At 42.1% G+C, this 23342-nt stretch overlaps 1 long non-coding RNA gene across 1 annotated transcript in view; it reads left to right on the forward strand.

Moving 5' to 3' along the window:
- Positions 1–18919, forward strand: part of LOC147364536 (uncharacterized) — a 131992-nt gene extending 113073 nt beyond the window's left edge. Inside the window, exons 3-4 of the long non-coding RNA XR_015134640.1 lie at positions 17073–17165; positions 18806–18919. This is a non-coding gene — a long non-coding RNA (uncharacterized LOC147364536). The remainder of the gene's footprint in view (positions 1–17072; positions 17166–18805) is intronic.
- The last annotated feature ends 4423 nt before the right edge of the window (positions 18920–23342 follow it).

The raw sequence follows: 23342 nt of genomic DNA on the forward strand, positions 1-23342 counted from the left end.
TTGCCCTGTGTCCACAGAGAGGAACACGTGACATCAAGGCAAGACAAAGGGACTTTGTGATTTACCTTAAGGAAGGGAAAAATGGATCTTATAATTCTACCTTGGCAAACTTTAAATGGCTCTTTGAAAAAGCAGTTAACATGTATTTAAAAAAGATTCCAGTGTTGGCCAAAAAAAATCGTTAAGAATTGATTGTGTTTCTAGAAGTTTATCTTGCTTTCTGTAGCCATTTACCACTCTGTGTTGTGGTAGAAGGAATGATTTATTACTTTCAAGTGTAACTTTCTTCTCTAGTTTCCAGGAAAACATAAGCGTGAGTAGCAGGGGCACTGTGAAGAGTAGTCTGTACTGATTTGGGGATCTTTATGAAAAAAAATAATAATAACAGAATGTACACTGTATTTATCTAGCATTAAGCATCAGAAATTAAAGGCAGAAACACATACCCTGAAGCTGTTAATAACTCTTTGTGGTACTGAATTTGAAAACTGATCAAAATTTTAGGTAAAATGAAGCTGGTAGTATAACATTTTATCCTTGCAATGTTAACAAATTCTCATTTTTTTCATTTGATTAATGTGAATTAAATGCACACGGGATGAAAGAGGCTGAACCGGGTCTTGCAGGACTATGTGAAATAGTTGCAGGTCAACAGTTCTTTCACACAAGACATATGAACCGTGTTGGCCCACCCAGTAGTATAGGCTTTTGCTTTATGGTTACCATGAGACTTACATAAACAACATATTTATCACAATCTGTTTTAGGTTGATAACAACTTAAGTTTGAACGCATTCTAAAACTCTACATCTTTACTCCCCCCACAGTGTTTTATATTTTTGATGTCACAATTTTACATATTTTTATCTTATATATTCCTTAACTAATCATTGTAGCTAGTTAATTTTACTATTTTTGTTTTTAATCTTCATGCTAGCCTTAAAAGTGATTAAAACACTACCTCAGTCCTGTCTGACTCTTTGTGACCCCAGGGACTGTAGCCGGCCAGGCTCCTCTGTCCATGGAATTCTCCAGGCAAGAATACTGGAGGGCATTGCCATTTCCTCCTCCAGGGGATCTTCCTGACCCAGGAACTGAACCAGGGTTTCCTGCACTGCAGGCAGATTCTTTACCTTCTGAGCCACCAGGGAAGCCTAATTACCTTTACCTTTATACTCTAGGATGTTTTCTTGTTCTTAATTAGCACCTTTGCTTTTCTGCCTAAGAACTCCCTTTAATATTTCTTGTAAAGCAAATTTAGTGGTGATGAACGTCTTTAGCATTTGCTTGTCTGGAAAGCTCTTTATGTTTCCTTCAATTCTGAAAGGTATCTTTGCCAGGTAGGGTATTCTTGCCTTTTGTCCTTTCAGCACTTTAAATATATAGTACCAGCACTTTAAATATATAGTACCATTCCTTTCTAGTTGCAAGATTCCTGATGGTAGTCTCATGGGGAATCCTTTGTATGTAAGAGTTGTTTTTTTCTTGCCACATTTAAGATTTTCCCTCATCCTTAGCTTTAGACATTTTGATTATAATGTGCCTTGGTGGGTTTCTTTGGGTTCCTCTTCTTTGAAATTTTCTAGACTTTCTGGGTCTAGATGCCCATTTCCTTCTTCTTGCCTTATATTTCCTGTCTCCCTGTTGACGTTCTCACTGTGTTCATCCATTTTTGTCCCAATTTTGCAGAGTATATTTATGACGGTTAGTTTGAATCCTTTATCAGGTAAATTACTTTTCTTTGCTCCATCAAGAGTTTCCCCCCTGAGGTTCTATCTTTTTCTTTCATTCAGAACATAGTTCTCTGTTTCTTCACGCTGCTTGACTCTGTTGGTTTCTATGCAGTAGATAAAACAGCCATCTGTCCCAGTCTTGAAGAAGGGGCCTCATGTGGCAGATTAAACCCTGCCTTAGCTCTCAGTAGTCTCCAAACCTTTGGGATTTTTCAAGCAACTTATTTTATTTTTAATCACGCCCAGTGTTCACTTGGGGTGTTTACTTTGTCAAGGACTGTCTCTAGAATTGTTAGTTTCTAGGAACCTAGGAATGCAAACCTTTCTGGCCACCAGAGCCAGGCGATCCAGAATCGTCCCCTGGGTAGCAGACAGAAAACCCAGGCTCCAGACATATGTAAGTGCTGGCTGTGTGCTATAGATGTATCAAGATTTCCTTCATTTTTTAGGCTGAATTATATATTTATTTACACCCCATTTTGTTTTATCCATTCATCCATTGATGATTTACAATGCTTTTTAAAATGTTTGAGGTATAATTGACATACAGTAAACTGCACATATTCAAGTCTACTTTCTCTCTCTCATATGGCAGACCTCACTGTATTGTGCTTTGCTTTTTGGTGCTCAGGACATACTGCATTTTTTAAAAACAAATTGAAGGTTTGTGGCAACCCTGTGTCAAGGGTCTGTTGATGTCATTTTTCCAACAGCATTTGCTCACTTTGAGTCTCTGTGGTACGTTTTGTTAATTCTCGTGATATTTCAAAGCTTCCACCAGCAAAAAGATAACTCACTGAAGGCTCAGATGATAGAATTTTTTAGTGATAAGGTAATAATTATGGTATGTAAATTTTTTAGACACAATGCTATTGCACACTTATTATACTGTTCAGTTCAGTCGCTCAGTCATGTCCGACTCTGCGACCCCGTGAATCGCAGCACGCCAGGCCTCCCTGTCCATCACCAACTCCCAGAGTTCACCCAGACTCACGTCCATCGAGTCAGTGATGCCATCCAGCCATCTCATCCTCTGTCGTCCCCTTCTCCTCCTGCCCCCAATCCCTCCCAGCATCAGAGTCTTTTCCAGTGAGTCAACTCTTCGCATGAGGTGGCCAAAGTACTGGAGTTTCAGCTTTAGCATCATTCTTTCCAAAGAAATCCCAGGGCTGATCTCATTCAGAATGGACTGGTTGGATCTCCTTGCAGTCCAAGGGACTCTCGAGAGTCTTCTCCAACACCACAGTTCAAAAGCATCAATTCTTTGGCACTCAGCCTTCTTCATAGTCCAACTCTCACATGCATACATGACCACTGGAAAAACCATAGCCTTGACTAGACGAAACTTTGTTGGCAAAGTAATGTCTCTGCTTTTGAATATGCCATCTAGGTTGGTCATAACTTTCCTTCCAAGGAGTAAGCGTCTTTTAATTTCATGGCTGTGGTCACCATCTGCAGTGATTTTGGAGCCCAGAAAAATAAAGTCTGACACTGTTTCCCCATCTATTTCCCATGAAGTGATGGGACCAGATGCCATGATCTTCGTTTTCTGAATGGTGAGCTTTAAGCCAACTTTTTCACTCTCCACTTTCACTTTCATCAAGAGGCTTTTGAGTTCCTCTTCACTTTCTGCCATAAAGGTGGTGTCATCTGCATATCTGAGGTGACTGATATTTCTCCTGGCAATCTTGATTCCAGCTTGTGATTCATCCAGCCCAGCGTTTCTCATGATGTACTCTGCATATAAGTTAAATAAGCAGGGTGACAAAATACAGCCTTGACGTACTCCTTTTCCTATTTGGAACCAGTCTGTTGTTCCATGTCCAGTTCTGACTGTTGCTTCCTGACCTGCATACAGATTTCTCAAGAGGCAGATCAGGTGGTCTGGTATTCCCATGTCTTTCAGAATTTTCCACAGTTTATTGTGATCCACACACTCAAAGGCTTTGGCATAGTCCATAAAGCAGAAATAGATGTTTTTCTGGAACTCTCTTGCTTTTTCCATGATCCAGCGGATGTTGGCAATATTATACTGTGGTATAGTATAAACATAACTTTTACATGCACTGGGAAACCAAAAATTTTTCATGACTTGTTTATCACAATATTTGCTTTATTATGATGTCTGGAACTGAACCCACAGTATCTCCAAGGTACACCTTTTTGGATATGTATGTATATATAGTCCCATAAAATCATCTCAATACATATATATTTCCATTTCTATAATATATATATTTTCCATAAAATCATCATCCATAAAGTATATATATACATATATATAATCCTATAAAATATACATATATATTTCCATAAAATCATCATCTCAATAAAAAAAGATCCCTTTATGATGCAGCATTAAAACAAAACATACAAAAGGGGCATAGTTTACATAAGTGTTCATTGTTGGTGGAATAATCACAATCCTAAATTTTCTCACAAATACCAGTATTTTGTAAGTGATAACAAAGAAGGTTAACTATAAAGCCATAAAAACTTGTGTTTTATTATTGATACTGGGTCAGGCAGTGTACCTGAATGTAGGAAAAATGAAAACATTCCTTGAAACAAATTTCAAAGCCATGACATGTCAGTGTGACATGCATGACTCTGAACTATGATGAAGTTGACTGTTAACTTGTTAGGAACTTCCTGCTGAATTTGAACGGAAGCTGGTCAATATCCAGAGACAGGTGATTCCATGGGGCCAAGACCCAAGCTCCAAATGTGGCCGAATATAAAATGCTGACCAAATCCCAGGCTTCTTCATCCTCAAGATTACGCTGTCAATGCTAAAAGTTAGAGCACAGGTTACAGGTCATCTGTGTTGAAATATGTTGAAAGGAACTCTTTCTATAAGCATAAAGTAAACATTCTAAATGACCAGAAAGCTTTGTGTCTAGCTTATTTGTTGTAGCACTGGTTTTTCCTCAGTGGCTCATGAAAAGCAATGCATCTTTTAATCAATGGTATCTTACATCTGAAGAAAGGTGGTGATTAGGAAAGGATATGAAAGGCAGTTTCAATAGCTTCCAAGCGCGGTGTTTCTGACTGTCACCCCTTCTTTAGACGCCTTTGTGTCCTGCAGCCTAGAATTTGTGAGAAGCTTGGGCTCAGGCTGCACAGAATGGGATCCTACCTGGCCAAGTGACCTCAGCAGTCCTATTTAAGTATTATTACTAGCCCAAGCTGATACATTTCACACAGAAGTTAAGGGAGTTGACCCTCTGTGCAGTCAAAAATCCAAGTATAACTTTATAGTCACCCCTCCACATCTGCAGTTCCACATCCATGAATTCAACCAACCACAATCCGTGGAATGCTACAGTATGTATTTATTGAAGAAAAAAGTCTGTGTATAGCTGCTGCTGCTGCTAAGTCGCATCAGTTGTGTCCGACTCTGTGCGACCCCATAAACAGCAGCTCAACAGGCTCCTCTGTCCCTGGGATTCTCCAGGCAAGAATACTGGAGTTGCCATTTCCTTCTCCAATGCGTGAAAGTGAAGTCGCTCAGTTATGTCCAACTCTTAGCAACCTCATGGACTGTAGCCTACCAGGCTCCCCTGTCCATGGGATTCTCCAGGCAAGAGTACTGGAGTGGGTTGCCATTGCCTTCTCCGGTGTATAGCTAGATCTGTGGAACTCAAACCCCTGTTGTTCAAAGGCCAGCTGTATTACTTCAAACACAGTGAGTTTTCCCTGAAATGATAAAGCAAAGTTAAATGTCCAGACTTTTATACCTTTCAACTGTTGTGTAAGAGAGTTCAGTCTATCTCACCCAGCAATAAATATTTATTTATGTATTTAAATAATATTTATGTCTCCTTGCTCATTTCTTCGCTGGTGGCTCAGATGGTAAAGAATCTGCCTGCAATGCAGGAGACCCGAGTTCGATCCCTGGGTCAGGAAACTCCGCTGGAGAAGGGTATGGCAACCCACTCCAGCATTCTTGCCTGGAGAATTCCATGATCAGAGGAGCCTGCTGGGCTACAGTCCATGGGGTGGTAAAGAGTCAGACACGACTGAGTGACTAACATATACACAGGTAGATATGTAGGTTTATTTAACCACTCTCCAGTCTGGGCCAACTGTGCTATAGAGTATTATAAGTGGCAATTGCCTGTGGAAGGGTTGGCTTGGTAAGTTTACTTCAGTGGAGAAAAGGGAAGTCAAGGCAATGATTGGACTGAACTGATCACATTTTTTAAAAAATTTTGAAGTATAGCTGATTTGGGGGCTTCCCTGGTGGCTCAGACAGTAAAGAATCTGCCTGCAATGTGGGACACCCTAGTTTGATCCCCGGGTTGGGAAGATCCCCTGGAGAAGGGTATGGCTATCCACTCCAGTATCCTTGCCTGGAGAACTCCATGGACAGAGAAGCCTGGAGGGCTACAGTCCATGGGATAGCAAACAGTTGGCCACAACTGAGCAATTAACATAGCTGATTTACAATGTTTCAGGTGCACAGCAACGTGATTCAGTTATGCACACATACACATTCTGTTTCAGATTCTTTTTCATTATAGGTGAATTGATCACTGACTGAATTTGTTCACCAATATAACCACATGATTTTATTTTCTATTCCATCCATTTCATTCCAGTCTGTTGGTTGGACATAAATATTAGCCACAATCCTAGGTCCTGGGGATACATAATAAATAAGAGTTCAGTTCAGTCGCTCAGTCATGTCCGACTCTTCGCGACCCCATGAATCGCAGCACGCCAGGCCTCCCTGTCCATCACCAACTCGCGGAGTTCACACAGACTCACATCCATCGAGTCAGTGATGCCATCCAGCCATCTCATCCTCTGCCGTCCCCTTCTCCTCCTGCCCCCAATCCCTCCCAGCATCAGAGTCTTTTCCAATGAGTCAACTCTTTGCATGAGGTGGCCAAAGTACTGGAGTTTCAGCTTTAGCATCAGTCCTTCCAAAGAAATCCCAGGGCTGATCTCCTTCAGAATGGACTGGTTGGATCTCCTTGCAGTCCAAGGGACTCTCAAGAGTCTTCTCCAACACCACAGTTCAAAAGCATCAATTCTTTGGTGCTCAGCCTTCTTCACAGTCCAACTCTCACATCCATACATGACCACTGGAAAAACCACAGCCTTGACTAAACAGACCTTAGTTGTCAAAGTAATGTCTCTGCTTTTGAATATGCTACCTAGGTTGGTCATAACTTTCCTTCCAAGGAGTAAGCGTCTTTTAATTTCATGGCTGCAGTCACCATCTGCAGTGATTTCGGAGGCCCCAAAAATAAAGTCTGACACTGTTTCCACTGTTTCCCCATCTATTTCCCATGAAGTGATGGGACCAGATGCCATGATCTTCGTTTTCTGAATGTTGAGCTTTAAGCCAACTTTTTCACTGTCCACTTTCACTTTCATCAAGAGGCTTTTGAGTTCTTCACTTTCTGCCATAAAGGTGGTGTCATCTGCATATCTGAGGTTACTGACATTTCTCCCAGCAATCTTGATTCCAGCTTGTGCTTTTCCCAGCCCAGCATTTCTCATGATGTACTCTGCATATAAGTTAAATAAACAGGGTGACAACATACAGCCTTGATGTACTCCTTTTCCTATTTGGAACCAGGCTGTTGTTCCATGTCCAGTTCTAACTGTTGCTTCCTGACCTGCATACAGATTTCTCAAGAGGAAGATCAGGTGGTCTGGTATTCCCATCTCTTTCAGAATTTTCCACAGTTTCTTGTGATCCACACACTCAAAGGCTTTGGCATAGTCAATAAGGCAGAAATAGATGTTTTTCTGGAACTCTTGCTTTTTCCATGATCCAGCGGATGTTGGCAATTGGATCTCTGGTTCCTCTGCCTTTTCTAAAACCAGCTTGAACATCTGGAAGTTCGTGGTTCACGTATTGCTGAAGCCTGGCTTGGAGAATTTTGAGCATTACTTTACTAGCGTGTGAGATGAGTGCAATTGTGCGATAGTTTAAGCATTCTTTGGCATTGCCTTTCTTTGGGATTGGAATGAAAACTGACCTTTTCCAGTCCTGTGGCCACTGCCGAATTTTCCAGATTTGCTGGCATATTGAGTGCAGCACTTCCACAGCATCATCTTTCAGGATTTGAAATAGCTCAACTGGAATAGGCTTTATCTGTAAGAAGGTGGCTGGCCAAAGGAGTGAAATAGTGGAGTGTCAGGCCAGAGAGTAATTGACTATTTTACCACATTGTGACAAGTGCCAAAAGAGGTTCAGGTTTTGACTGGACAGTCCTGGTATCTAAGGCTTCTGCTTATAAAACAAATGGAAAAAAAAATTAATAGGAACAAACATTAGGTCTCAGCCTAGGAGTGACCTTTCTCACAAGTCCTCCCTAACCCACATGTTTGTTTCCAAAGCACCTTATCATATCACCTAAAACATGGTCTAACACAAGCCTGTATTCTCTAGAAGTCTGTTAACTTCCTCAAGATAAGGGCCTACGTTTGGCCCACCAAGAACTCCCTTGTATGCAGTATTGAAATGATAAATATTCTTTGTGAAAATATTCTAAAAAGAATGTATCATTTGCTTCCCCTGATGAATATCTTTTTTTCTAGAAAACTTGCTCTTCATATTTAGGTTTTTAAAAACTCTACCTTTGAATGTTTAAAAGTAGAAAAATTAATTCTTTAATGAAAAATCTAATAAAATGTGTTATTAAATCTACAGACATGATGTAGATGATCACAAATTGTCATCTCACATTGGCATATTTATTTTGGGGCCAGAAAATATTTATCTAGCATGACAGATATGTTAATTGATATATCTTGATATCTGCAGATGAGGAAGTTGACAAAAAGGAGGATGTCAAAGAAAGGCATGGGTGTGGGGAATCCTGCATCTGTTCTGGGTGCCCTGGATGGTGCTTTCAGTGGTCGTGTCTTTGAGCAAGGTTTGTTCAGTATAAAGGAACCATGCTGAATGAACGAGTCTGGATTTTATTTTTTGAACCCATTCCCTAAGCAAAGGGAAATTGTAAGGTATTTGTTTTTGGCAGGGGAGTTGCATGGGCAGAGCTGTTTCAGGGTGATAATCTGAAAACAAGGGAGGCCAGATTGGGACAGGGGAATAATATAAGAGGCTGCAGCTATAGAGTTTAAAGGCAAGAAAGGAGGGTGGTGAGGATGGAGAGCTAATCAAGGAGGAATCTGAGGGCTTAGCAATCTGCCAGAAGACTATTGCACTTATTGTCCTTATTGCCTGGGAATTATTGCTCCATAAATGTCTTACTGAACGAGCGATTTCCTGTAGATAGGAAGAAACAAGGAGGAAGCTAAGGTTACTGCCAAGTCCAGCCCCAGTGCCTGGGTAGACAGTAGAGTTGGCCAAGATTTGTAATGATGGGTCTGGAGCAGGAGTGGGAGAGATGTGCTCAGGCTGGGTCAGCAGAGGGGTCATCAGCCTCTATTTCCTTTTCCCAGTTGTGCTTCCTGTGACTATGGTTCTGGCCCGCTGCCAGCTTCTCCCATGCTATCAGCCATCATCATTTTTGGGGGGAGAAAGCAGGTTGGATATTCTTGTTTTTTAAGAAACTTCTGGGCATTTGCATGCTCCCCGGGAAAATCTCATCATTTTTGTTGCAACTGTAGTAAGATCTTAATAAGACAAAAGGCTCAATAACTGGCAAAGGATGTTCTGTTTAACTGAATTTTTCTGATGTCCTTCAGGTAAAATAGGAACCTTTTAAAAATACTTGGATGGCATACTTGTAAAAAGGAGAAGTCTACTTTACTTCAAAGGCAGATGGCTGACAATTATCATTAAGAAAAATTATTTAGAACTTAGGAATAAGAGGGAGAGGTAGGCAGCATACCCTTGCAGTGATGACATGAACACAGGGGCATTCTTCAACAGGCTCACCCAAGGGTTAGTTACTTACCCGAGGCAGGACTTCTCACCTTCACGCTATTCACCTTTTGTGCAGGATACGTCTTGGTATGGGATTTGTCCTCTGCATGGTAGGATGTTAGCAGCATCACTAGCCTCTACTCACTAGATGTCATCCCTCCCCCTGCCCCCCACCCCCACCCCCGGCTGAGTTGTGGCCAGAAGCCATCATCTCCAGATGATGCCAAATATCCCTTGAGAGGCAACATCACTCCTGTTTGAGAACCACTGATTTAGAGAATGAACATTTGACTTGGCTATTTGCTGTTAAGGGCACAGACTCAGTCAAGTAACTGCTCCATTTGCAGATCTTACTCTGTTGAGATGCAAACAATTTCTCCTCAGTAGAAGGAAGATTCCAAATGTTATGGTTTCCTATCATCTTGCAGGGAATTAGCCAGTGGTGTATCTGCAAGAGGAACTTGACTCTAGCCTTCTTTTATCAGTTCAGTTCAGTCGCTCGGTCGTGTCTGACCCTTTGCGACCCCATGGACTGCAGCACGCCAGGCCTCCCTGTCCATCACCAATTCCTGGAGTTTACTCAAACTCATACCAGTTGAGTCAGTGATGCCATCCAACCATTTCATCCTCTGTTGTCCCCTTCTCTTCCTGCCTTCAATCTTTCCCAGCATCAGGGACTTTTCAAATGAGTCAGCTCTTCGCATCAGGTGGTCAAAGTATTGGAGTTTCAGCTTCAACATCAGTCCTTCCAATGAACACCCAGGACTGATCTCCTTTTGGATGAATTGGTTGGATCTCCTTGTAGTCTAAAGGACTCTCAAGAGTCTTCTCCAATACCACAGTTCAAAGGCATCAATTCTTCGGTGCTCAGCTTTCTTCACAGTCCAACTCTCACAACCATGCATGACCACTGGAAAAACCATAGCCTTGACTAGACGGACCTTTGTTGACAAAGTAATGTCTCTGCTTTTTAATATACTGTCTAGGTTGGTCATAACTTTCCTTCCAAGGAGTAAGCGTCTTTTAATTTCATGGCTGCAGCCACCATCTGCAGGGATTTCGGAGCCCCCCAAAATAAAGTCTGACACTGTTTCCACTGTTTCCCCATCTATTTCCCATGAAGTGATGGGACCAGATGCCATGATCTTCGTTTTCTGAATGGTGAGCTTTAAGCCACCTTTTTCACTGTCCACTTTCACTTTCATCAAGAGGTTTTTGAGTTCCTCTTCACTTTCTGCCATAAAGGTGGTGTCATCTGCATATTTGAGGTGATTGATATTTCTCCCGGCAATCTTGGTTCCAGCTTGTGCTTCTTCCAGCCCAGTGTTTCTCATGATGTACTCTGCATATAAGTTAAATGAGCAGGGTGACAAAATACAGCCTTGACGTACTCCTTTTCCTATTTGGAACCAGTCTGTTGTTCCATATCCAGTTCTAACTGTTGCTTCCTGACCTGCATACAAATTTCTCAAGAGGCAGGTCAGGTGGTCTGGTATTCCCATCTCCTTCAGAATTTTCCACAGTTTATTGTGATCCACACAGTCAAAGGCTTTGGCATAGTCAGTAAAGCAGAAATAAATGTTTTTCTGGAACTCTCTTGTTTTTCGATGATCCAGCGGATGTTGGCAATTTGATCTCTAGTTCCTCTGCCTTTTCTAAAACCAGCTTGAACATCTGGAAGTTCATGGTGTGTACAAATAGCAAGTTTCTCAAAATGCTCTTGGAACAAGCTTTACTATCTGACTGTTTCCATTAAGCAGTCAGCTGAGCATTTGATGCATTTCAGGGGTTGCACAGAGTCGGACACGACTGAAGCGACTTAGCAGCAGCAGCAGCAGCAGTGTATGTTTAGAAAGAGATTTTTTAAAAAAACTTTTGGGAAAATTATGCATCAGCATGGTTAACTTTTCCTGGCAATCTCATGACTTGGGTCTGCCAGTGCGAACTTTGGGTCAGAAGGCTCCTAGCTTTTGGATTTGGTTTCCAAGCCTTCTCAGATCTCTCCCTGTGGTACTTCTACATTCTTCCTGTCCCTCACAACCCTTTCCTCTGGCTGTTCCCATAGACCAGCCACTTACCTGGTTGGGCCCTCATCATATCCACTTGACCACTTGTCATATCTGCCCTGCAGTCCTCGTCACTGCCAGTCTTTTGCTCCTTCCTCCCAACCCTGGTAAAGTCCACCACTAAATAAGGATTTCTGAACTGTGGCTCTGACGTGATGCTTGCAGGACAAAGACTCCAGGCAGCAGAAACACAGAATTTTATTTTCTTTTTAAAAATTTTGTTGAAGTATAGTTGATGTACAATATTGTGTTAATTTCTATTGGACAGCAAAGTGACTCAATTACATATATGTGTGTATATATATATTCTTTTCCATTATATTTTGTCATCCGTTCAGTTCAGTCACTCAGTCATGTCCGACTCTTTGAGACCCCATGAATCACAGCATGCCAGGCCTCCCTGTCCATCACCATCTCCTGGAGTTCACTCAGACTCACGTCCATCGAGTCAGTGATGCCATCCAGCCATCTCATCCTCTGCCGTCCCCTTCTCCTCTTGCCCCCAATCCCTCCCAGCATCAGAGTCTTTTCCAATGAGTCAACTCTTCGCATGAAGTGGCCAAAGTACTGGAGTTTCAGCTTTAGCATCAGTCCTTCCAAAGAAATCCCAGGGCTGATCTCCTTCAGAATGGACTGGTTGGATCTCCTTGCAGTCCAAGGGACTCTCAAGAGTCTTCTCCAACACCATAGTTCAAAAGCATCAATTCTTCGGCACTCAGCCTTCTTCACAGTCCAATTCTCACATCCATACATGACCTCTGGAAAAACCATAGCCTTGACTAGACGGACCTTTGTTGGCAAAGTAATGTCTCTGCTTTTGAATATGCTACCTAGGTTGGTCATAACTTTCCTTCCAAGGAGTAAGCGTCTTTTTGAATACAGTTCCCTGGGCTATACAGTCAGACCTTGTTGTTTATCTTGTATAATATTGATAGTTTGCCTCTGCTAATCTCAGACTCCCATTCCTTCTCTCCCCTACATCTCCGCCTCCTTGGCAACCACAAATCTGTTCTCTGAATCTGTGAGTCTGTTTTTGTTTCATAGATATGCTGATTTGTATTTTAGATTCCACGTATAAGTGACATATGGTATCTGTCTTTCTCTTTCTGACTTATTTCGCTTCGTATGATGATCTCTTGGTCCATCCATGTTGCTGCAAATGGCATTATTTCATTCTTTTTTTTATGGCTGATCAATGCATTGTGTGTGTGTGTATGTGTACACCACACACCACATTTTCTTTATCCATTCACTGTCAATGGACATTTCCATGTCTTGGCTATTGTGAGTACTGCTGCGGTGAAAAAATTGGTCTTTCAGATTCAAGGTCAGAGGTTCGGATTAAGGTTTAGAGTTAGGGTTCCCACACAGTGAGGAAACGGAGACCCAAGGAAGTCAAATGCTGTGTTAAGTTGCTTCAGTCATGTCTGACTATTTTCAACCCCATGGACAGTAACTCACCAGGCTCCTCTGGCCATGGGATTTCCCAGGCAAGAATACTGGGGTGGATTGCCATTTCCTCCTCCAGGGGATCTTCCCAACCCAGGGATCGAACCCACATCTCCTGCATTGGCAGGCAGTAGCTGATTATAAAATCACACAGAGAGGGAGAGAAATCAATTTGAAGAGGTTAGTCATCAGGTTGAATGTCCTGAGGTGGTCTCTGCACACTGGCTTTTGCATAAATCCCAGATATTATTACCTCTTCCCTTGTTGTTTCCTTTCCATTATGTCATTCCATTGCACTCGATAAATCCCAGGTGTTACCTCTTTCCCCGTCATTTCCATTCCATTTCCATTCCATTTCCATTGCAGGGCAGAAAATGGTTGCATTCATGGGCATGAGGAAGGGAGTGCCAGTTAACCCAAGCGTTTCGGGCTTCAATCAGAACTTCTCAGGGCAATCTTGACCAACATTCCTTGAGCTTTAGTATCTTGCCTGCCTTTACCCCGGTAAGGGCTGTCTGGCTTCCTTCTTCTGCCACTCATTGGATTGTGTGGCTGGTTTTTCCTGATACTCCTGTAGTTAATCTGTTTGCTTTCCACTGGCTGTTTCTGCTTTCTTCCAGCCCCCTGGCCTCCCAGTGCTACTTCATTTTCCTGCACGAACACCACCTTCTAAACTCTCCTTTTTGTGCTTCTCCCACCAAGAACTGATAAGTGTGTTAGCTGCTTAAAAAACTTTCCCCCTACAAGTATAATTGAGTCAGCTTTGTGTCAGATGCTGTTTGTCTTTGCACAAGTGTCTGGATCACAATGTGTACCATATCACTTTTCTTTCCTCAATCAGGATTGTGATTAGAGCCCCACTTAGAGTATCGTATTTAATACCTGAGCTCTGTCACTCAGAATGTAGCCAAGATTAAATGCTTCTTAATAGAGGTAATAACATTTCATGTGGTGTGTATGTGGCTCAGTTGTGTCTCACTCTTTGTGAGCCCATGGACTGTAGCCTGCCAGGCTCCCCTGTCCATGGAATTTTCTAGGCAAGAATACTGGAGTGGGTAGCCATTCCCTTCTCCAAGGGATCTTCCTGACCCAGGGATCAAACCCTTTCCCTCATTGTAGGCAGATTCGTTACCATCTGAGGCACCAAAAATCCCATTTTATAATACCAGTTAAGATTTAGTTTGTTTGTTCTTTCTTTATTCAGGTTCTGATATTCCTCACAAAATCACCAGCACTGTGTGGTTTTTCAAAATCATGAACTGGTGTTTATGTAATAAAAATTGAATGTATTTTTAGAGCTTAGTGACACTCCCCCTTCACACACCACTGTGTTCTTAGGTCCCCATGTCCCCTCCTCCCCCCCATTCATTGGTGCTTGGCATTTTCCTGAAGTGCCAAGTCAAAAGGCTCACAGCTTTATTTCAAAGCATAGTTGTTTGATCCTATTATAATCATTACCTTGCCTATTTCATTCCATACATCAAAATATATTCCAGATTAATCCAAAATTTAAATGTTAAAAATCACAAAATCTTTTTAAAGAAAATGTGAGTGAATAGTTGTATGGCCCTGGAGTGGAAATGAGCATTCTATGCACTATATGAATTTCAGAAGCCAAAGCGAAAGTATAGATAAATTCAACTACATTTAAGATAACTGCAAACTTCAATACATCAATGTTGACCGTTGGAAAGAACCCCATAAAACATAGTCGAACAACACATTGGGAGGAAATGCCTCTAAAATCAGAACAAAGGATAAATAACTGATAAATTCAAAGAGCTCTTACAAATCAGTTAGAAAAACTAACAGCCCTATAGAAAAATGGACAGAAAAAAATCAACCGGAAAGAAATATAAGAAGAAACACAGGGACTTCCCTGGTCATCTAGTGGTTAGTACTTAGCACTGTCTCTGCTAGGGCCTGAGTTCAATTCCTAGTTGGGGAACTAAGATCCTGCAAGCCTCGTAGTGTGGCCAAGAAAAAAAGCAAATGGCCAAAAACAGGAAAAGAAGCTCAAGCTCACTAATAATCAAAGAAAAGTAGACAGAAATCATAGTGGGATAGCATTTGTCATCTTCTGATTGTGGGAAAGACAAAAAAGAAAGATAATATCCGGGAATGCTGAGGGGAAACAATTACTTTTGTGGTTAAAGTGGGTAAAACCTTTTGCTGCTGCTGCTGCTAAGTTGCTTCAGTCGCATCCGACTCTGTGTGACCCCATAGACGGCAGCCCACCAGGCTCCCCCGTCCCTGGGATTCTCCAGGCAAGAACACTGGTGTGGGTTGCCATTTCCTGCTCCAATGCGTGAAAGTGAAAGTGAAGTTGCTCAGTCGGGTACAACTCTTAGGGACCCCATGGACTGCAGCCTTCCAGGCTCCTCCCTCCATGGGATTTTCCAGGCAAGAGTACTGGAATGGGGTGCCTTTTGGGTAGTGCCAATTTAGACAGTTTTAAAGCTGTATAATCTTTGACCTAGAAATTATTCTTTTAGTAATTTAGTCAATAAAAATAACTGAACAAATACACAAAACTATAATTTTTAATGTAGCAATTTTTATAATTGGAAATGCATTGGGAATAACTTCATTTACATTGACAAAAATGTATGGACAGTGAATGATTTTCAGTGTGTATTGTAAAGAGAAAAAAGCAAGATTCAAAAGGGCAGATAAAACAGAATCCTCTTTTTTTCATCATCATCATCATCATAATATTGGCTTCCCAGGTGACTCAGTGGTAAAGAATTCACCTGCCAACATAGGAGAAGCAAGAGACATGGGTTCGATCCCAGGGTCGGGAAGATATCCTGGAGGGGGGAAAGGCAACCCACTTCAGTACTCTTGCCTGGGAAACCCCATGGACATAGGAGCCTGGAAGGTTGCAGTTCATAGCATCACAAAGAGTTGGATACAACTGAGCATGCACACACACACACACACAATAATAATAATAATATATGTTCACTGCTGTTGATATGCATTTTTCTAGAAGTTTCCTACCATGAGTCAATCATTAGGTTTCTGGATGGATTCAGTGATCTTCCCTCCCTTCAGAGAAGGGCAGGTTTCAGCCATTCAACCACCTGGTCACTCACTAATTCCATAAATGTTTGTTGTGCCCCTGAGGCAGTGAGAGTGAGCTTAAGTAAACTGACTCTGAAACTGATTGCCTGTGTGTGACCCCATTACATGGTGCTCTTCTTGGGCAGGTTAATTTCTCCCCTTAGACATGATCCACTCTACCTTCCACTGTGAGTGGAGGAACTGAGGCCCAGTGAAGGTAAAGCCTGCGTTCTCGATGGCTTCTCAGGGAGAGGCCGAGGCCGAGCTGGAATTGCTCCAGGAGAGGCAGCCTGGCTAGGAACTGTATTCCTAGTGTGGTCAGTGAAGTGCGGACAAGGGAGTGGTTGTCAGGTCAGACCCCGGGGTATGAATTCTGACCCTGCCACCTGATACTTGTGTAGCCTTGAGTAAGTTCCTCCGTGTCTCTCTGCCTTACAGGATTTGTTGTGAGAATTAAATGTAAAGGGCTTGAGACGGTGCCTGAAACACAATATGTTTCAGTCCATGTTGCTTATTATTTGCAAGCCTTCAGGGATTAAGAGGTGGGCCAGAAAGCATGGTCCTTGCAACTGAAGGAATTTATGACATCGTGGAGACAGTGTTGGGAAATACTATGATGAAGTCATGTTTCAGGATCTTAAGAGGACAAGGAAGCAGGGGGTCACAACCAAGCTGAGGCCCAGAGGTGGCAGGGGTGGCCTTTCCCTCTGGGTGGAGGCAGTAAACTGGGTCAAAGTCCAGAGCTGAGCGGAGAAGTGGTCATTTCCAGGAGCTGAATGTAAAGTGGGAGAAATTCTTGATCTCATGCTAGGGTGAGGAACGCTATTGTTCTCTTGAGGATAAGGCAACTAAGTTGAACCTTCAGCCTGACTGTTTCCTCTAACTCTACTCTTTGCCTGACAGATCTGTACACTCATCCAGAATGAGCCTAAAGGCTACCTCCTTCAGGATGTCTTCCAGGGATCCCAGTTTCCCACAGAGATTTCAGTCTACTTGGTATGGGTATCCTTGGTACTTTCCCCACTTAATTGTCCTTGACTGTTGATTGCTCTTCCCTACTAAACTGTGAGCTCCTCCATGACTGTATGATATTTGCATGGCTCTTGTTTACCAGTGCATGCCTGTTGGTATGGATGAGACAATGGAGGCAGGGAGAGGGTCTGGGAGCTTCCCAAGGAGAAAGAGGTCCAATTTCTGTTTTGAATCCCTGAATTCCACACCCATTCCACCATGGACTCCTGTTCACTGTCAACCATGGGAAGCGTACCCAGGCCGGACGTGGGCTGCAGCTGCCCAGCTTTACTGTCCAGGGCAAAGACAATGCTTGTACTTAATACTCTGTAATAACCTACAAGGGAAAAGAATCTGAAAAGGAATATATATATATATGAGTGAGTGAAAGTCACTCAGCTATGTCCAACTCTTTGCAACCCCATGGACTATAGCCCACCCATTTCCTTTTTCCATGGGATTCTCCAGGCAAGAATACTGGAGTGGGTGGCTATTCCTTTCTCCAGGGGATCTTCCCGACCCAGGGATCACACCCGGGTCTCCTGAACTGCAGGCAAATTCTTTACCATCTGAGTCACTGTATATACATATGTAACTGAGTCACTGTGCTGTACACCTGAAACAAACATGACCCTATAAATCAATCATACTTCAGTTTGAAAAAAGTAACAAAGGAAAAAAAAAAAAGACAAAACTAGCCTCCCACAAGCTGGAACTACAGTATTTGAAGCCTTGAGAGGTACCATGGACCGAGTTTGGTCTGTCTGGCCTCCCAGTTGCTCAGGAATCCACTCTGCCTTTCCGACCAGCAGGTGTAGGTAGGGGAGAAGTCACAGACACCACTGGTTCCTACAAGCCTGCACTCCTCCTCCTCACCTTGCCCTCTGCTCCCCACCCAAGAAGGTAGACTCTCTCCACCCGGGGTGCAGCATGTTGTTGCAACAGTCTATGACTGAAAGATGGCGATGACCATAACCACACACGCGAAACCTGCTAGGAGTCCACAGGGTGTACAGTAGATATGACCTTATGGGCTCAGATAGCTAGAGAGGGTCCCATCCTAGAAGTACTTTCTTTTTGTGCTCTCCAAAAGGACGGCATGAAGGGCCAGTAGTTTTTTTATTTCTATTTTGTTTTTTAAGCTCAAGAAACTAGAACTAAGATATGTGTTATTTTATCATCTAATGCATTTTAATCTTTCCCTATGAGTTGGCATGGTGGTCATTTTCCTTTAAGAGATAATATGAGTGAAGGGGCACTTGGTGTTCGGTGGTGCAAGCATTTCAATTATTTTATTTAGGTTCTTGTTAGAACGTCCAATTTTACATTAAAAAGATATTTTCTATTAGTATCCAGCTAGACTTAAATACATGCACATACACACAATCATACATTACGCATCCCCCTCCCCCAAATAAAGACTAGATTTGTTCACACAGACCTGCAAAGAGGTAAAATAAAGAAAAAGCATCAGGCTTGACTTCTGCAATCAAAGACAGCATGATTTTTTTTTTTAATTGAACTATAGTTGATTTAAAATACTGTGTTAGTTTCTGGTATATAGCAAAGTGATTCATATATATATATATATTTCTTTTCATATTCTTTTTTATTGTTTATTACAGGATATGGAATATGGTTCCCTGTGCTATACAGTAGGACCTTGTTGTTTATTTTATATATTGTCGTTTGAGTCTGCTGATCCCCAATTCCCAATTTCTCTCTCCCCTAGCCCCTTTCCTCCTTTGTAACCATAAATTTGTTTTCTGTTTGTTAGACTGTTTCTGTTTTGTAAACAAGTTCATTTGTATCATATTTCAGATTCTACATATATGTGATATCATATGGCATTTGTTTTTCTCTGACTTTTTTCACTTAGTGAGATAATGTCTAGCTCTATCCATGTTGCTGCAAATGGTATTATTTCATTTTTTGTGGCTAAGTAATATTCCATTGTATAAAGATACCACATCTTTATCCATTCCTCTATCAATGGACATTAGATTGCTTCCACATCGTGGCTATTATTAAAGAGTGGAGAGCACTATTTTGTTTTGCTTCCTAAGATCCAAAATCACTGCAGATGGTGACTGCAGACATGAAATTAAAAGACGCTTACTCCTTGGAAGTAAAGTTATGACCAATCTAGATAGCATATTGAAAAGCAGAGACATTACTTTGCCAACAAAGGTTTGTCTAGTCAAGGCTATGGTTTTTCCTGTGGTCATGTATGGATGTGAGAGTTGGACTGTGAAGAAGGCTGAGCACCAAGGAATTGATGCTTTTGGACTGTGGTGTTGGAGAAGACTCTTGAGAGTCCCTTGGACTGCAAGGAGATCCAACCAGTCCATTCTAAAGGAGATCAGCCCTGGGTGTTCTTTGGAAGGAATGATGCTAAAGCTGAAACTGCAGTACTTTGGCCACCTCATGCGAAGAGTTGACTCATTGGAAAAGACTCTGATGCTGGGAGGGATTGGGGGCAGGAGGAGAAGGGGACGACAGAGGATGAGATGTCTGGATGGCATCACTGACTCGATGGACATGAGTCTAAGTGAACTCCGTGAGTTGGTGATGGACAGGGAGGCCTGGCGTGCTGTGATTCATGGGGTAACAAAGAGTCGGACAAGACTGAGCGACTGATCTGAAGATGATTCTAAAATAGCTTTTTTTAAAAATTAAAAAAATAGAATGCCTGTGCATTCTAGATAAATCAGAAAACTGATGAGACAAAAAGGGGAAACTGAAAACCAGCAACAATCACATAACCCAGAATACCATGGTTAATATTTTAGTACATTCCTTTCCAGACGTTTCCCTGAAATGTGTTTTCAAATAAGAAACAATAATGGTGGTGGTGTTATAGAGATGGGAGAGGTGGTGGTAGAGAGTACAGAAATTAGAGCTCCTGTTCTGAACTTTGCAGGTTTCAGAACTTCTTTTTACTCCCCTGAAACCTATGCCTGTTTCATACCTGTTTCTAAATGTCCCTGAGTTAGGAAACAGCTTTTGCATCTGTGATTCATGTCAGAGACCTGAAAAAATAGTGGCCACATAAGGCAGAAAATTTCTTTCTCATATAAATGAAGCCTAGAAGTAGGCAGTCTAGAACTGGTAAAGGGGCTTGATGGCTCCCTTCCTCAATGTTGCCTCCAGGTCCTAAGTAGCTGCCAGAGCTCCAACCATTACATCTGCTTTCATGATAATAAAAAGAAAGAAGGGCTTAGCCTCTCCCTTTTAAGGAGCTTTCCTAGAAGCCCATTTTACACTTTAAATTGTATTTTTGTTTATGATTTTTTCACAGTCAAATCTGTTTCTTTTTTGTTTATAATTTTCAGGTTTTGGTATAATAGTTAAAGTACTTTCCTAACCTAAGTATCATTATTCTGTATATTTCCTGAAATTTTAGAACTGTCTTTTCCTTTTGGGTTTAATCTGTAGTTTATTTATGTTTATAGTGTGGGGTAGGGATCTAACATTCTTTTTCCAAATGACTTCCATAAGGGGATGTTTTCTTTAATCCATAATATCTGTTCCTCTTGTAACGATCAGCCAAGATCCTTCCTGAAACAATGCAGGAGGCATTCAGACAAATTCTTAATTTTCTTTTTCTAGATTTCACTAAAACCTACACTAAATTGTTTGCACTTGTACTTCTAACCATCTCTTTTTTTAGTTTTAAACTCTGGTCCTCCATTATATCCAACACATATATTTTTTTGCACTTATACATGGCATTATAATCTACTTTCAAACATTTCTCCCACACAGGACTATAAACAACTTTGTTTATAGTTGTTGTTCAGTTGCTAAGTCATGTCTGACTCTTTGTGACCCCACTGTAGCACTCCCGGCTTCCCTGTCCTTAACAGTCTCCTGGAGTTTGCTCAAACTTACGTCCATTGAGTCAGTGATGCCATCCAACCATCACATCCTCTGTCATCCCCTTCTCCTCCTGCCCTCACTCTTTCCCAGCATCAGGTTCTTTTCCAGTGAGGCAGCTCTTGACATCAGGTGGCCAATGTATTGGAGCTTCAGCTTCAGTATCAGTCCTTCCAATGAATATTCAGCTTGAGAGTAGGGACTGTCTTAATCCACTTGGTATCTCTAATACTGAAATGTTAGCAGCTTCCTCAATGTTAAATGCAGTGAGTGAATAAAACAGTGTCATTGTATATGTCATTTGTTACAGGTTCCCTTTAAAAGGTTACTTTATAATGACTCAGTAGGAGATAACATCATCTCAAATTAATATGCCTTTAAATTTCAATTTTGGAGGGTTTCTTCTGAGGAAGTTTCTTAAGCAAAATTGATTCCATTAATGCTGCTTGGATTTCAATTGGCTTCAACTCTGTGGTATTGTATTTTTGTGTACAGTTGGAGGGTGCCTCTATCCATCAAGTCCAGTAATTATTAGTAAGCCTTGGTTTCATGACTCCAGTACTTAGAGGACCTTCAAGGGACACCAAGGATGCTGTTGGATTCAGGAAACCTTTCTGGTGCATCGTCATTTGCAAATTCTCGCACGAGCTGCTGTAAAGAGGCAGATCTGAGTCAGAAATGGTCCTTGCCCTTGGGCTCATGACACCACAATGAGGACGAACAAGTGTGTCTTGATGTGTTCATGGAGTGGGAGTTGGGGTGGCACAGACAAAGCCTGGCCATGGCTGCCCTTCCATCTGTGGTGCTGAGAAGCAGGAACCCTGGGCTTGGTAGAAAGCAGAGCATCACCCAAAAGTGAGGGCAGAGAGAGTGAGGAAAAGGGGCTTCCTTTATAACTTAGCGAGTGATCCACCTTGGGAATGGGAGGAGCAGGGAGAGCTGGATTAGTTTACCTGAGGAGATTGTTTTCTTCTTTTCTCTCAGAAGTTTCCTCTGCATTTAGCGAGTAAGTTCTTACTGAGTTCTGTGGGGTTTTTTTTTCTTCTTCTTCCTTTTTTTCTTTTCTTTCTTGAATCTTTTTTCTTTAGAAGTGTGGAGTGTGTCCAGGGGGAGGGAGAGTTTTGTGTGGGACCAGAGAGTGCCCCCAGCCAGCCAGCCTTAGCTGAGCCTGAGTTGTGTTCTACACCCCTGATTGGAGACAAAGATGATCACGCTGGGCCTCTGAACCACTTCTCTGTGGCTAGAGGCCATAGTCCATCTTCTCCAAGAGCGTACTGATACAGAACCTTGAATGAGGTTAGGGCTTAAAGTGCCTACACCCCACCTTTCTCAGCACCTTCTCTCTCTTTCAGACTCCAGTTCGACCTATCTGATAATGTATTAACTTGGCTTGGTTATCTCTTTTTATTTCCTCTGTCTCTGAGTCATGGCCCCTTCTCCTTAGCCAGTCAGTGGGGCTCCCCTTGCTCTCTCTGACCACATGCAAACTTTCTCTTCTGGGGAGCCTTAGAATTCTGCTAATACCTACTGCACTAGGAAGTGAGAGAGAACGAATATGTTTTCAGGAGCTTGCAGTTAATGAGAGGACAAAACTGACAGATACTAGAGGTGAATACCACCCTAATGAAATAAGTAAAAGGATGCATTTGCTAATTTGTAAACTCAGCATCAAATGGTTGGATCTCTGCTGCCTGGACCTTCCTCTGACCCTCTTGTTGGGTGTGTGTGCGTTTGTGCACACTGGGCTGTGTCCGACTCTTTGCAGTCTTTCTCAGAGTAGGCTGCCAGGCTCCTCTGTCCGTGGGATTCTCCAGGCAAGAATACTGGAGTGGGTTGTCATTTCCTACTCCAGGGGATCTTCCTGACCCAGGGATGGAAACTGTGTCTCTTGAGTCTCCTGCATTGGGAGGTAGATTCTTTACTGCTGTGCCCTCTGGGAAGCCCAGGGTTCCCTGTACCTCCCTCAATGTTAACACCAAACTCTACTGCATTCTTCCAGATCCATCATGGTGAGCCTGCCTCAGTTTCCCCATTGTTGAAACTCCTAGACCATTTCACAGACAAACAGAGGTTTGTGATTAAAGACCACAGAAGCAGGTAAAACTGTTTGCCAGTAATCAGATGAAACTCATGATTGGGAGAAAAGGGTTGAGTGGTCTGAGTGCGAAAAGTCTGCTATTTCAGAAATGAAACCAAAGCAATAGTCCTTGTGATAACTCAGGACTGTGTCAGATTTATATTTATTATTGGGCTTAATGTTGCTTTTATTTTCAATACTTGAGG

Source organism: Bos grunniens, chromosome 10, assembly GCF_055505025.1.
Source record: "Bos grunniens cultivar Pamir isolate PY7600 chromosome 10, Bosgru_T2T1.0, whole genome shotgun sequence".
Lineage (NCBI taxonomy): Eukaryota > Metazoa > Chordata > Mammalia > Artiodactyla > Bovidae > Bos > Bos grunniens.